This window comes from Trachymyrmex septentrionalis, unplaced genomic scaffold (genome assembly GCF_001594115.1).
Source record: "Trachymyrmex septentrionalis isolate Tsep2-gDNA-1 unplaced genomic scaffold, Tsep1.0 scaffold53, whole genome shotgun sequence".
NCBI lineage: Eukaryota > Metazoa > Arthropoda > Insecta > Hymenoptera > Formicidae > Trachymyrmex > Trachymyrmex septentrionalis.
In genome coordinates this window covers 3796457-3808719 of record NW_017305705.1, presented here as the reverse complement: position 1 = coordinate 3808719, position 12263 = coordinate 3796457, and positions in this window count along the sequence as shown.

Here is a 12263-nt window from a genome sequence, read left to right as displayed (position 1 = left end):
CCCCTCCAAGTCAAACATGCGCATTGCAGCAATTCCGTTTTCTTCAATCCGACCGAGATGATTATCCGTCAAATAATACACGACATTTATAAGTCGCGAGATCTTATTCGTAATGCCAGCGTGTACATTCGTAATGCCTAATGTTTTATCTCATTCTTTTCGTTACTCTCGCGTAAGGCGACGAATCACGGAGATATTAAAATTTCCCGTAGCCGAGCTTTGTCGTTTTTCGATACAAGAAGTATGTCACATCGCGAAATATTTGTTTTCTCTCAAAAACGACGTACATTTATGTAATCCTATTTTTAATAAAACGCAGGTGTACCTTGCATAAATGTATCAAGGATCATTCTAAAGGACTTTAGAATTCTGGTTTTTTTTCTTCTCATATTTTTTCCGGCTCGATATCCTTTTCGAGAGATCTACTTCTATCTGTGAATACCAGGTCTTAGTGGTAGCTATTCTGGAAGACTTATCGTTAAGTGTAGAAACTGGAATGGGGGTTAGATATACCCATTTCGTGTGCCGTGCACAGATATATGTGTGCGTGCGAATACGTTTTGCACACTAACGAGCGGATTTCGTCGAGTGTAAAAGGGAATTACGTAGAGCTGAAGTTTTCCATCTGGAATCGTTAACCGTGCCACCGAGAGGGTGGACGTTGATCACTTTATAATTGAATGAGGAGGAAAGAGAAGCAACGACGGCTATGGCGGATATCCTCTTCCTCTTGCGTCTCCGAAATTTCGATTCGACCGTTTTTCATTCTTTATTCACTTGATACCAAGCTCAAGAATAATATTAAGAGTGCCAAATAAGTAAAGTACGGCATATCGGCGAGAAATTTATCGTAAAATAAAAATCGAATGTATCGCAAACGCATATATATTTCAACGCTCTTGATCCATTTTTTCGATGGTTGATTAACCAATAAAATATATACAACATATACGGACGATAATGATTGCGGGTGATAGACACGCTTGATGTTTTAATCATTAATTATTAAGATTACCGAGTGCTCCTCTCATTATCTTCAAGTTCAATGCGAAAGAGAAGGTACGTCGTGTCCTTTAATAATGCAGCATGAAACTGATATGGAAGCGATATAACGATGTGCCGCTAAGCGGTAAAGGAAACGACGATGAGATGGAAGGAGGAAGAGCGTCGCGACTTAGCATCTTGCCGACTAACAAACTGCAAATATCTGGGACTGCGGCTGCAGGATGACGTTAATTAATATTGCCAACGGTACAGAGTGTCGACGGAGGAATGAAGAAGACTGCCCGAGTCCGCGAGCGGGACGGTGAGAGGAGCGGAACTGCAAGGAGACAGTAGTGGACTATACGAGGGAAAAGGGGGGGGGGAGAAGAGGGAGGGGGGGGAGGTGGGTGCTCCGAGTTTTTATCATCTCTTCCTCCCAACTCGATTCAGTTAAACTTTGAAATAACCCCTTAATGAGTCCGCCGTGCCGAGTAGACCGGATGCCGACGAGGCTCTCGGATTTTTCTCTCTTTTACCGTTCCGCTCTCTTCCTCTATCTTCCTCGTCTCTCCGTCCCTCCCATTCGCTTCCTTTCATTTTCCCATTGCGTTCCTACACCCCTTTTCATTTTTCTGGTACGGAGCCCAACCCTTCTCTTCCCTGTCCGCAGCTTGACCGACGATGCTGCGATCTTGATTATTGTAAGACTCGTGTCGCTCCGTGCACTTTGCTTCAAGCATATCGCATGGTTGATTCTTCCAGCGTGAAAATAAATGGTGAGGTCTTGGAAGTTTCTTCCGTTACCTCCAGTTTATCTAGTTTTCAAGCAATTAAAAACTTCCAGGTTGAGAAAATTCAATTTACGACGCGCGACTAATGAGAATTGATACGCGGTATACAAAACTTATTGGGAAAAAATCTTAATTTCTCTATAGACTTTTACACCTATTTAAAATATATAACACAAACGATGATCAGTTATCGGAATAACGATAACTCCCTTATAACGTCGCAACTGTTATTCGCGTCCTCTGTGCTATTTGTATTATTATTATTATTATTATTATTATTGCTGCTGCTCGCGTGTAAACTTTGAAACCCTCAACCTTCGCTATGTATCTAACGACAAATGGCAACGGGAGTTTTGTGGAGTGTACCGTTTTGTCGTTGTGAACTTCCAGGGAGAGAAAGGGTTCCTAACGGAGAGAGAATTCGCGGGGGGGGCGGGGGGGGAGGGATGTGTGTTTGTCCAGCAAAAGTGCCGCATTGTTGCGGAGCTGGGCATTGAGCATACGAGTTCGTTCTTAATGGGCTTTCTGTGTCCGACATGCGGTAAACTCGCGTTTGCCACCATAATTCTGTTCGTTTTACATTTCGGTATTCATCCGAAAAGAAATTTTATGCATTTTATACGAATGTCTTACGGCGTAATTGCGTGTCTTGTTAAGTGTGAACTTGAAAAGATCAAACATATGTGCCCGTTTTTACGTTTTTTTCAAAAAGAAAAAATTTTGTTAAAGATAAAACAACATTATCCCAATTTTATTTTGAAACTTGACTATTTTACTTGTCTATTTTCTTGAAATATATAACAATATATTGTAAAATTTCAACAAATTTATTTTAATAGATATTAAAATGTAAAATTTATATATATATAATCAAATTTCCAATGGTTGCTTACACCATACAAACAATTTAATGCAATAAAGTTTCATCTCTGTATAATTATAATAATCTAAAATTATTATCTACGTATTATGAAATTATGATCCTGTATATATAAATAAAATGTATCTGTTTGTTATTTCGATCATACTCAATTCCATAGCATCAAAATATGTATAGAAAATATCAATTTTAATCCTTTTTTTTATTAGCAACAAATAATTTTCAAGTATTTCTCTGTTTGTATACTTTTATTCGACGTTCATCTTTTGGTATAGCTTTTTAGTACAAATACATTAACAATTTTAACATTCATCTCTCGGACAATATTTCGTATTAATTAGATGAGATTCGTGAAACATATACGAAACATATGCAAAATATATACATATTCATATGTGAGTCTATATTGTAATTAATAGATAGCTAATTTTGCTGCATAGAAAAAGAAAGAGAAAGAAAAAGAGACCAACAACGTAAAAAATCAAATAGATTGTGAATAACGTGCCATTTCTAAAATAGAAACAAAAAAAGATATTTTAAAAGAATAGATGTTAAAATTATTAAAGATTTATTTCAGTAAATGCAACATTCCGATTGTATTTGTGACTGTTAATTTTTATAACTTTATAATGTCGCAATAATTTTACCGAATTATAAAAAATAATCGTCAAATCAATCTCTCAATTTATACTAGTTGTAACTAGTTCTCAATATACCGCAGACATATTTAAAGTCAAGCATAAATTATAAACTTTAAAGTTTAGACTTGTAGGAAAATATTTAATTTTATTTTTGAAATTTTCACTACTACTTATTTTTATTTATAAAATTAATTATGATTTTTTTTGCATAATTGGTTAAAATGCCAACATATTTTTATGAATTATTTTTTTATCTACTATCTATTCAACATATCTTATATATCTATTCAACATATAAATAAAAAATGAAATAAGTACTTTGTAATACGAACGGTCTATATAAAGTAATAGCAATCCATCTTAATATAACGATAATACAATATACATATAAAAGTAATAACATGTTAATGTATGCATTCGCTGAGAAGATTAATAAACTCATAAGAAAGATATCCGCAGCAAGGAATACAAAAAGAGAGAAGCTATGAAATAAGTATTAAGAGTAATACTTCTTATCCCATTTTACGTAACATTAAACGTTATATAACGTTTATGAGCGTGACAACATGACACCACGTATTCTCGTTGTAACAATTTTCATACGGCAATTACACTATTTCATCGTTATTAACACTGAAATGTTAATTAAACTTTTTTAAAAATATGGATTATTTTTTACTCGGTTTTTTTCCGGAGAATCAAATTTCCATCTTCTTTTATTCTTTTTTTATAAAGTTTTTTTTTTCTCTAAAATAAAGCTTAATAATAATTACTGTTTACAATTTTCCGCTTATAATTGCATAGAGAAGATAGGTGTGTTCTAATTATTAGTCTCGACTAATAAGACATTTTTTAAGTCATGAAAGATGTTGCATGAATCAATGACAAAATCTATGCAATAATCTATGACAAAAAATAAATTTATTTACGCGTGCGATTAAGGGCAATGCAATTATTCGCAGAAAAACGGTAATTATAAACTTTATTAATTAAAACTTGAAATTCTCGCGGAATAATTTTCCTTCCTACAACACGATGACAGCAAATATTGCAGGATAAAGAACTAAATCGCGTGCAACTTTCGCGGAAGTCCCATTGACATCCAACGGTCTACGTTTCATGATTCGAATCGATTTGCATACCAAACTGCTGACTTCTGATCGTTACCGAAGATAATGAAGCTGGAGGCATAAAAGGCTCGTTAAAACGTCGCTGCTGCAACCGTTCAGATGTCTTTGAATCTCCAGGTGGCCATCAACCGATTCTCTCCTTCTCAGTCTTTTCCTCTTTGAGGTCCTTGTCGACGGCTAGCAAATGTGGAGCGATCTTATTGCACATTTAAACTAATGTCCGCAACATTAACCGGAAGTTTCTCCATCCCCAAACTAAGACTGCGCGGCATATCGAATTAGGAGTGCGGTAAGCGAAAATTCCATTTTCGCTAATCTTCTGAGACGTGGCCCTCAACTCTAATCGCTAACGTCATATTTAACGACGAAGGAACGACATTGGAGTGGAAGCTGCCAAAACATCGAACCGTTATCTTTCCATCGATAATGCCAGAATGATATAGCAAAGCATTAAATGACATTTTCCATTTTAGTCTTCAACAATCTCATAAATAAAAATCTATAAAACTCAAACTATCTTTTAAATAATATTTATAAACTTGAGAGAGAGAGAGAGAGAGAGAGAGAGAGAGAGAAAGAGAGAATGGAGAAATTCTAAGAATTGAATATGAAGTTTACAGAAATGATAAAGATGTAATCTGTATGAATTACGTTATATTAAAAAAATCATAGAATTTCTTAAAAAAACACCTTACGATTTTTTAACTCTCAAAAACTAGTGTCAAACCTAAAAACTTTAGGTTTAAGCTAAAGGATATGTAAAGATATCCGAAAGAATTAAATAAAATATCACAAAATTCGTTGCAGTCATTTACGAACAAAATCAAGGACTTCGTCTCGTAAAACAATGTCCGAAATGGCACCCAAACAACTGCGAAGGGGTGAGTTTTACTACTTGAATTTTCTTTCACCCAATGGTGGGCATCACTGCCCACAAGAGGTTGGCTAAAGCCTGCAGTGCCGTGCTCTAACCAGAAATTTTAGTTCTCTAATTTAGCGACAGTTTCCTCAAGAAAACTGATTTGCTAGCTGGCACCGAAGTCGGTATCACAGTTATGTTTATCCTGCACTTTTTCCATCTCCCTTCCCCCCCCCCCTCTCTCTCTCTCTCTCTCCCATTTCTCCTCTTTTTTATCTTACTTCCTCCATTTAAATTCTATAGTTTTTCCTTTCTCTCTTTTCTTTCTTTGCGACACAGTTTATCACAATAGTCAAGATAAAAGAGACAAAAGTCTACGTATTTCTCCTACCCGCTGTCTCTTCTTTCCCTCCACTCGGAATTTAATTTTGTATTGGTTCACAAGATTATATTTCACAAAACGATTATTATAATTATTAATACCATTATTATTGTTCTCATTGTTAATATATACTGTTAAAACCTATTTCTATTTCTTTTTTCACTTGGAATATACATTTATTATTTAATTAATACAGTCTCGTAATTTTCTATTAACAGATCGTGTGACCTTTTCTATTTATTAATGACAATATATGTGTATACTTTTAATATAATTAACAGACACTTGTTAACTAACGCTAATTTTGTTAAATTAAAATTTGTTATTTGCCAGAAAATTTATAAAAACGTGACATTCACGTATGACGTAAAAAGGAAGAGAATAATTCTAAAGATCTAAAAGGCCACGACATACTTAAACTGCACTGAAACGTAAACAGTAAGTGAATTAACCAATCACAGTAACGATCACTGTAAGACCTTATAACATAAGCACCTTCAATATATTAATTTTCTTACTGCTTACATCTTATTAATTATAAGTGTCATGACTCTGATAAAAGCCTCATTTTCAGAGATATGTTCATTTGGCTAATTTATCAATTTCATCATATCATATCGATTATGTGATTGTTCTTCTATTATACTCCTATTAAACTCTATCATTTTTAGAATCATAATTTTCATTTTACTGATTTATTAATACGAGTATCTATTCATTTAACTCGTCCGTTATATCATTTAGGCTGAATTGTTTCACCTAAACTTCAGCTCACTGTCTTACTCTTTTACGGTCTTACTCTTTTGTTTATCCAATAGGTAAAATACCACATAGTTTATTTGAAGCTGGAACAATCGGCCCTTAATATTGTTCGTAGTAGAAGCAACAAAGCTTCTTCTGTTTCTACAATTATTCTAATTCAGCATTCGTTCATTCAGCGCACTTAAAAGTTTTCTTGAAAATTATATTTCATTGTTCCTTTTCTCTTTCTTCTTGTGTTTCTCTTCCTTTCTATTTGTCTTCCCAATTCATAAATTAATCTAGGCCTCTTTACTCCTCACTTTCTAATTCCTTTTCTCTTTTTCGTTCACCCTGCTTACGACCGCCGGCCGTTATTTGTACATGACTTTTGTTTTGCTTCGCCACTACGATAGAAACCAAGCACAACCGCAACAACGATGGCTGCCAGAATTATCGTTGTCGACGGCGTGCATTACTTTTCCCTGAGACGCGCTTCATTTCGGTTTTTGGCAACGCGCGAAGCCGTGGCGCTCTTCTTGCGTCTCCTTTTTTCCCCTCTTTTGCACTCGCACTTGAGAGGCGGACAGAGAGGGAAGATAGAATCGGGAAAGTCTGTGAAATTTCGGTGCGCATGCCAACCCGCGTGATACACGCCGAATCGCTTCAACGAGGTGCTCCGCGTCCGGAAGAGAAAGCACTAAGTAGCGTCAAAGGGTACTAAAACTCAAATCCTGAGCAACAAAAAGGTAACGACACTCGGAGAACATTCGCGCATACTATTTGACAAATGCAAATCGTGCTCGAACTTTTGAACAATGTGAGAAACAGAATTTACATCATTTTTTCGCCATTACAAAAACATTACAGTAAATCAGAATTCGTAGAATCGAAAACTGAAAATACTTCTTATCACGGGAAGAACAATTTTCCCAGAGTATCTAAAAATTTATATAGATATATATATATATATATATATATATATATATATATATATATACAAATGTGAAAATAATTTTATTATGGACCATCAAAATAATTATGTAGTAATCTCTCAAACACGATAAGCAATTCTACAACCAATTTTGACGTTCTAATAAGTCCAGCGCTCGAGCATCTCTCACATAATTATTTTGACAATCCAACAAAATTCTTTTTAAATCCATCCCCAGCTGAATGTTTAAATACTCCAAAACAAAATGTTTTCGTGCGAGAGTTTGCGTATACTTAATTCTTACATCAATATAAATATATCAGCAAGATAGATAACACAATGGCGTGATTGTATTTATTCCCGATAAGCTTCTTCCTATGTCTTATCACTTTATATGTAGAAAGTCGACTAAAACGAGTCGTATCACGCCGCGCATTAAATTTCCACGTTCTGTATTCTGAGCAGAAGACGTGGCACGAAAACATGTTGAGGGTCGCTTTCGCGCCATGCCCTATCCGGGGCCTTGAAAATTGACGCAGAGGGTGGTCCCTTTAACGAGCGTCCGTCGATACCTCCGTGTTATCACCGTCGATCACGCCGCGCGCCGTAGCGGGCGTCAAAATCGAAAAACCCGCGACAATGGACGCGGTCGATTCCACGAGCGATTAATCTTCGTTTCGCGTGACATTTCGCGAACGAGATCGATCGATCTCGCCGCTCGCGCGAATTCAATGCGCGTATCGTGCGCGCACGCACCTACCTACGCTACCAAAAGGGTTGCCCGGATAGATGAGGGAAGCCGAAGGCGGAGAGGAAGCGGGAGAAGAAACGGAAGGCCACGATATATAATCAAACTCAAGAACGTCTGGGGCAGAGACCGAGAGAAGAAAGTGCATCACACAAGTCACGTACGTCGTGACTTCCTTTGGCTCCGACGGTGCTCAACTTCTATATCCCGCGAATAGATAAGGCAAACAAAAAGTAATCTTCGGAAATAGGATGTAACTTTACGAAATATAGGGAAGTACGTTCTACAGAAAGGAAGATTTATATTTAGGGACGAACAAGTCTGTAGACGAATTTAACTTTTTGTGCAACGGACGTAAAGTATGTCAAGGTGGGTGTAAGGAGATCCATTGATAAACCAAAGGAAGTCCACCAGAAGAAACTATGGCTATACTATCTTGCGTTTTTCTGACATAATCAATTAAAATCTCTATTTATTTCCAGCTATTTTAGCAATCTTCTGACACCTATATATTTCTTATAAAATGTAAAATTCTTTTTCGCTCTGAAAATTTGCTTGACGAGAAAAAGAAAAAGAAAAGAGCCGAGCGATAAAAAAAATCAATAAGATAAAATATTTACGTTTCAATTAGGTAAGAAAGTTCGCAATTTATAAAAGTAAAGTAATTACCCAGCGAGAGCTGGTAAGTTAGGGCCGCTTAAATATTGCAGCGACGTTTGCGAGTAGTAGAAGCGAAAGGGTTAAACGCAAAAGTAAACCACCTCGAATGAAAGGGTTAAGCCGGCTCTCGTCGACCTCAGCGTATTTCCTCGAAGCCCGAGATGGCTTTTCCCGTCTCATTCGCCGTGTAATTAATATTCTCGGAAAGACAGTAATAGTGCACCGACTGCCGGCTCACCGCGAAGAGAAATGCCTGCTCGTTGCCGTTGACCGAGGTCGACTGTGATATCCTCGAGAATCATATGAGAGAACCGTACGAGCGGATAATATCCTACGTCCCTGTCGTGGCGTGATCGTGGACCAGAAATCAATTACGCAAAGACCAGACGTGACGATCTTTCTTGCCACGAACTTTTTGCAGCGCAACAATGAAAACGATCGTAGTCAGTTTCTATATTTCTTCAGGTGCTTGACTAACTGACTCGACGCCTTTTCAAAGATCGATTGAAAGCATAAAACGTCACAAGGTTAAGTCAATTAAAATCGAATACTTTTAAACGAGTATTATCGGATAAGAGGAAAGGGAGGGAAAAAATTCATTGAAAAAAAAAAGACACAAATAAGGGAAAAAAGTCTTTGTCTATTCAAAGCTAGAACAATGTTGCTTAATAATATTTCCATAGTAATTTATTAAACGCATCTACGTTCAGTTCTATAAATTGCGTGTCGATTTATCAGACTTGAAACGCAAATCTAAACTAAAGATGGAATAGTATCAAAATCGATTGTCAATTTTTAATAATAAATGTATGACGATAGTTTAGCATTTTAAGATACCGCAAAGAATTTCCGCGCCTATTATTATTCATTAAAAAGCTACATTAAATACGAGTGATAAAAGTATGAGCGTACCGATTTCGCTTTATCCGAAAAATGTAAGAAACAGATATAGAATTGACGAAAATCTTGAGGAGCGTCATCACGAAAAGCGAGGAAAGGGGAACAAAAAGAGAAATAAGGAGAGAACGGAGAAAGGAATGGGAGGAGAAATAAAGCCGAGATGAAAGAGCCGATTCGGGTCGCCTATGGCAGTTATGGATGCAAATCCGCGTACGAAACGTATAAAAGATTTGCAAGAACAAATACACGCCTGGGAATTTGGCCTCGAGGACGGGGAGAGGCCGTGAGCAAGAACGGGTAGGAGTGAAGGACGCAGGGGGATAAAGAAGAGGGAGGGAACTCGGTCTCCGATGGATTCAAATGAGGATAAATATTTATAAAAGAGTGCACCGATGGAGTTCCCTTCTCGATTCCTACCTCGAGTCGGGTTGGCGGAGGTTGCGAGGAAATATTGGTTCTCTCGCATCGCCTCGCGAAATGAGAAATACAAGGAGAAAGGCCGAAGAAAGAGGGAGGAAAAGGAAGAGTAGAATCGAGGGACGCGGGTAGAATATCCGCGATAGAGTCGCCTTGACCAGATTTAACTGGCTCGAAATTTAGTGGGTGATGAACATCTTGTCGTTGGTCGCGTTTTAACCATCTCTACGATTCTAAGAGAAATTTGTGAGACTCATATCGCTTCTTGCGAAATATTTGTTCACTGAAATGTCGTGAAATATAATTTCCACGTTGACATGTCAATTGCGTACGCGTTTAAATGTAACGCAACAACTTTTTTTTTCTAAATATTTATATACGAGATTAACGTTTAAAGCTGGCACTCGAACAGTATAATTGGTAGTAAATATCGCTACGAAATCGTCAACGTCAAACTTTAATATTCCGTAAGAGAAACTGCTGGAGGCGTATTTTTTTCTCCATTTAGCCAGCGAATTCTCAACGCTTCTAGAAAATTAATGTACGGCTTGTGTGCCCGCTTATATCTGCGACGTAAGGCACTTTGGGTTAACTAGCGTAAGCGTTTAGGTCGTTAACGCAAGTAGCCGCGTTATTATTAGAGTTACGAGAATAACATAATATTATCCTTCTCCCGCAAAACGAATGAAATCAAATCCGTCGTTCCCCCTGTCGACGTCGCCGTTGAGCGAGGATGTTAAATAACGAGCTGCGGGTTTCCGACATTGCCGAAGAAAACGGGATAAAGGAGAGAAAAAGAGACGGTGAAAGAAGAGAGAGAAAGAGAGAGAGAGAGAGAGAGAGAGAGAGAGAGAGAGGATGGAGAAATGAACTTTAGGTGAGAACGAGAGGATAGCAGAAAGACGAAGGGAATACATCTCGACAAGTAAATGTGACTGACGTTAATGGGGGACTAAATAATTTTCTCCCTCTCCTTTGGGCATATCGTACCTTATTGCCAGCTTGAAATACGCACGTGTCTTTAGGAAATTTCTCACTCGAAAAAGCGAAAGAGAAGAGGATTATCTACGCGATTTTCCAGATAACGAGAAACATTTTCTTCCGAACGAAGACGCAGCGAATATTAAAAAAGTTGTGCCAAAGTCTTGGAGCGCACACACTCGAGGAATAACTTTAATAAAATATAAAAGGGTCTAAGAAGTGTGTACCGAAAAGGAAAAGAGAAAGAAAGACGAAAAGATCCGATATCAGGAAGCATATATGTCTCGCGTGAAAAGTCAGTTCTTCCAAGATTGTTTTACATATAGTCACGGCAAAAGAAAATGAATACTCGATAGGAGAAACTAATCAGATATATTTTCTGTGTCACGTTGCAGATAAACTGTACCTTTATCGTTAAGATTACGATTACTCTTAATCTCTTCGGTATCTTCAGACTCTGCGTAGGTATATCATAATGCATTAAATTTGAAGACAGTATTCGTGAAGAAATTATATGTTCCAAAAATAATCAAAATTTTGAAAGATATTAATTGTTTAGTACGAATTATTTATTTTAAAATGAATTATAAATTTAAAAAAAATTTTTTTATATAATTTGAATAACATTAAGTCTGAAGGGGTTATTATAATTTCGCACGTTTTATATAATATGAGGAAAAGAATAAATATGAATCGAAGTACTCGTTTAAGTATATCCTTCTGATTTTTATAGATGTGTCCTGTTCTTAGTAAGGTCTTGTATTATAGGCCCTGTACAAAAAATTTCACGGACGCGTCCCAGAAGATTACATGTCGTGCGCAAAAATCAAACGGAGGGAAATAGGAAAATCACAAACGATCTGATCTCTCTCGATGTAATTTTTCTCGATTCCATACAAAATTCTTCGACCTGGGACTGAGGTCTAGGTCGAATACGACATCGATCGCAAACACTTGGCCTACTTTAACGCTTTCCCTCTGATTAAACAGATGTTTCTGTCATAAGTGATAAGTTTCAAACTCATTATGTTTCAACGTACACACTTGATAAAGCAATACTTACAATATTCTATAAATATTTTAAAATTATCAAATTAAATTTATCATGTGTGGAAATTTCAAGTTATTTTTTCAAACTATTAACCTTTAAAATATACACTGGAAAAAAAGTGTTTGGTATTTGTGACTACAATTGCATTAAAAAATTATGGTTAAAAG